The sequence below is a fragment of the Triticum dicoccoides genome, chromosome 1A, assembly GCF_002162155.2.
Source record: "Triticum dicoccoides isolate Atlit2015 ecotype Zavitan chromosome 1A, WEW_v2.0, whole genome shotgun sequence".
Taxonomy (NCBI): domain Eukaryota; kingdom Viridiplantae; phylum Streptophyta; class Magnoliopsida; order Poales; family Poaceae; genus Triticum; species Triticum dicoccoides.
Window position 1 is genome coordinate 10183342 of NC_041380.1, and position 4305 is coordinate 10187646.

The 4305-nt window shown below is 38.7% G+C and overlaps 1 pseudogene; it reads right to left on the minus strand.

The window, feature by feature from the left end:
* Window positions 1–644: 644 nt before the first annotated feature.
* On the minus strand, window positions 645–1918 carry LOC119349693 (annotated as a pseudogene).
* Between the last annotated feature and the right edge of the window lie 2387 nt (window positions 1919–4305).

Sequence of the window (4305 nt, forward strand, 5' to 3'; positions counted from 1 at the left end):
TAATTAGGTGGATAAATAATTCAACTCTCTTTAAAAACATCACAAATAAAAAAATGGAAGCAACAAGCAGATTTATTTTAATACAAACTCCAAATAGAGTCCATAAAGAGCTAAAATCAAGGGAAGAAAAAATACCACAATGAAATATGTAACACTAAGAAACAAAACAATTTTTGTCACAACCTAGAAAGCGTGGCATGAATATCAAAGTAACAAAAGATGGTGGATAAATGTACAGGATGTCCCATGCATGGTAGAATATCATTCACAGAGAAGCTCGCACAAACTTAACTTTGGTTCTCCACTGATAACAAGTAGAGCTAGTTACTAAAAAGGCATAGTCATCACAGCAAATTCATGTCCAAGCTACCCAATTACAACACAGAATGGCTAGCCCCATATGTACTAGTTCAATTACAACAACATTCATGTTTAAGAGAAATAAAAGTTAGGAAAACATACAAGTTACAACATGCCAACAAATATTCAGTACAGATGGCAGGTATCAAGAAACATAGAAGGCATCTAATGATTAGCATCAATCAATGTTTTCATCAGCATTGCCTTTCTCCACTGTTTCAGTTTTCCTCTGAAGTTGATCGGAGGTGGCAGCTCGGGGTAGCTCACAACCATCTTTGTCGGCACTAAATAGCTTCTTCCCCTGGTATCTCGTTACCCTCCTCCACTGCCTCTGTGATCTCCTCAAGGAGCTCTTTCGAAAGAGCAGCTGGGTCTATCTCATAGCAACCCATGGGCACATCTGGAGCTTCTTCCTCTGTCATCCTGTAAAAAGGAACATGGTGTGAAAACCGAAGCATCTCTTCTTTCATAATCCTCTTGATGGCATACCCATCCGGGCAGCGTCGAAAAACCGTTCTGAATCCAACAACCTTGATCAATGTGGCGACAGAAATGCCGTGCTCAGCATCATAATCATCCAGAACCTCAACCAGATCATAGACTTGCATCACATTATCAGGAGTATTTCCACTCCAATCAGGTGATCAGTTTTGGTACACGACCCATATGTCGCCTTTCCGTGGATAAAATGCTGATTATCCCACGAGGACCTTTATCCCATGTAATCTGGTGAGAGAATGCGTTCAATGCACTGCAGGTTTCATACATGCCAATCCTGAAATCACCACGCGTCTTTCTTAAATCAGAAGAAACCCAATCGAAAGACCCAAATTCATTGCTCATCCTTGCATCGTGGAGAAAATTTATTCTGACCTTAAATGCTGATAAGGACAGACGTTTCTTAATGAGCACATAAGAGTGAGGCATGCCATCTTTGTCACCATACGAAGCCCAAACTTGACCACTCTGAAAAGATTCCTTGGTACAATCGTTATCAAAATCATGAAAAATGAGGATCAGGAACAATATATGTGGATGGGTGATCCTCTTCTTTTTCAGCATCTGTGTTTGTACCCGAATCATTCTTGTTACTTCTATTCTTCCTCAGCTTCTCGGTTAAACCACTCTTTGCTTTTTTAATCAAAAGTTTTCTTATTTCATCCTTACGAAAGGACTTGCTTAGGCTGATGTTGGTAGGAGGTTGCAGTTTCCCATTGCACCCACCATTAACATGTTGAAACTCTGTGGCTCCAGTGTTGCTACAAGCCAGAATAATTTCACCTGCCACACATAGTGGACTCCACTGAAAATTTCTAGCACTGCTTCCATCTTGATTCTCAGTTTGTACTGCATGAACATTATCAGTTTGCGGCATTGGTGCCTCGTTTGCTTGGAACGGCATATGGACGTTATGGTGCACTGTGGATGTTTCTAATCCTACATTCTGGTTCCTTTTCCTTGCCCTGGAAGTAGAATGTTTGAAGATGGTAGTCATAGTTTCAAACTTCCTCTCCACAGCCTCCTTTGCAACAAGGGCCGCATCCTTGCTGCACTCCATTTCACAGCACCTCAGCAAGTACAAACAGACACACCGAATGATGGATTAGGAAAAAGATATTTCACCTCAGAGGACTCCGATGTTATCCACCAATCAGCGCTGAGCACGTCACCATACAATAACCTTCAAAAGCCATAACCAAAAGGAAATAAATGTTACCTAAAATCATCAAAATATTGTAGTTATAGAAACTGTTTTTTTTACAAAGAGAACCCTGCACAGAATTAAAAATTGTCCTAGCACGCAATGCGCTAGGCGCCAAATCAAAGTTATAGCAGCTTATCATAAATAATCATGCGCCCCCATCATGACCAGAATTGTAACCATGGATAACTCAAAATATTGCTTTACTTCAAAGATGCAGACCACGCCAAAATATGAGTGATAAAAGGCCAATTAAAGATACTGGAACTTAACATACGTACATACAACCCTAGAATTACTGAATTTATTTCGACACAGTAAACGGCTGTTGGAACTCGCCCACAAGATCGATCACATCAAAGTAGACGAACACGCGCACACAAAAACTTTTGCCAAAGGCACGTGTCGTGCCTTTCTTTTTCCTCTTTTTATTTTCTCCTTTTCTCACGTGATACCAAAGACTCATGGCCAAGTGCATATAATCCTAGTCGGACTCAACCTATTAAAAAATAAATGGCAACGATTTTAAAAGTGTTCCTTACATTTTAAAAAAGTTCATCAAATGTTGATAACAAATAAATTCGTGTATTTATACAAGCTTCATGACATTTTAAAAGACATACTTACCATTTAACAATAAATTTCATAATTTTAAAATTATTCAGGACAATTTATAGAAGTTTTAATGAAATGTAAAAAAATTCCCATAGTTTTTCAAAAATGTTCATGAAAGATGGGATGGCATGATACGATGGGAGAAACTGATGAGTAGCCAGGTTTCTTCTGATAGATCCCCGATGGATCTGCTTGAGTAGCGGACCTTTATAATGGCTGCTGGCCCATGTCAGCACTTGTTCCTTCCTAACATATTTCTTTGACCAGATGAAACCCTATCGAAAAACCCACCTTCATTGCTTGACCTAGAGCCATTCAAAAAGATTAATCTGAGCTTAAATTGAGACGCGAAAATACATTTCTTAGTAAACACATAATAGTGATGCATACCATACGTGTTTGTCGCCATTTGAAGCCTAAACTCGACTACTCTAGAAAGGATTATCGACATGATATTTATTAAAATCATTACATTAAGGTCAATAACAATATAAGTTGATGGGTGATCATCTTCATTTTCAACATCTTTGTTACTACTAGTACCATTCACATCATGAACGCTCTTTACTTTGACTTATTTACTTATCTTCTTCTTTAGCTTCTCGTTCAAACCGCTCTTAGCCTTCTAAGTCAAAAAAATTCAGCATTTGAGCTTGAGGAATTGTCTTTGTTAGGTTTACGCGAGTAGGACGTTGCACCGCAGGTGTTGCTAATCAGCCATTATGCTTGTTTTTCCTTGCCCTAGAAGCACCATGTTAGGCACCAGCAGTTACACTTGCCTTGCTTGATCAAGATGTCATCTTCTGCTTTGTAACTAATTTCCTCATCGGTTCATACAACACCGAAATTCTTTTATCCAACAACATTGTCCATGCTTATTCGATGATGTGGGAAGCACCTGGGGCACCAACAGATTTTTATATTACACGATGAACACTTTTTAAAAGCATGATGATCATTTTTATATGCATAATGAACATTTTTTATTATAATATGACCACTTTTAGTAATGTAACAAAAACTACTTAGACTTTTTAGTAAAAATGTACAGTGTGCATCTGAACATTTGTTCATGCAGTTTGAACGCGTGTTTCCACAGTTAATGAAATCCTTCATGATGTATTAAAATAAGTATTCATTTATAAAAAAATCATGACATTTAAAAAATGTTCTTACTAGTGAACAATAAATGATCACGATTATAAAAAATGTTACTTGCATTTTTACAAAATGTTCCATTATCTACACGCCCACTGGTCCTGCCGGCCAGGTGATATATGTTGTAAAATGCTAAACATGTTAGCCATCTGCCGTACGTGATGTCCAACAATTATCTGCTACAATGCCTACCCATCATGCCGCCGTGCAGAGGTTGGACGATGGCGTTGTGCATTCCTTGGATCTGCCCCACTTAGATGCATCTCCTGTAACAAAGACAACCATCCTCCAATTGGAGCACCAAGAAATTGTGGGGGATGATGATTGCTTGTGTGATCATGCACAATATGAATGTAGAGGATGAGCACCCAGAATGTATCTATGACCAAGGGTTTCATTTTCAAGGTGACAATGTTTTGCCTAAGCATGGAGGAGCGGCAATGTTTGCACGGTTCACCCAATTTCATCAT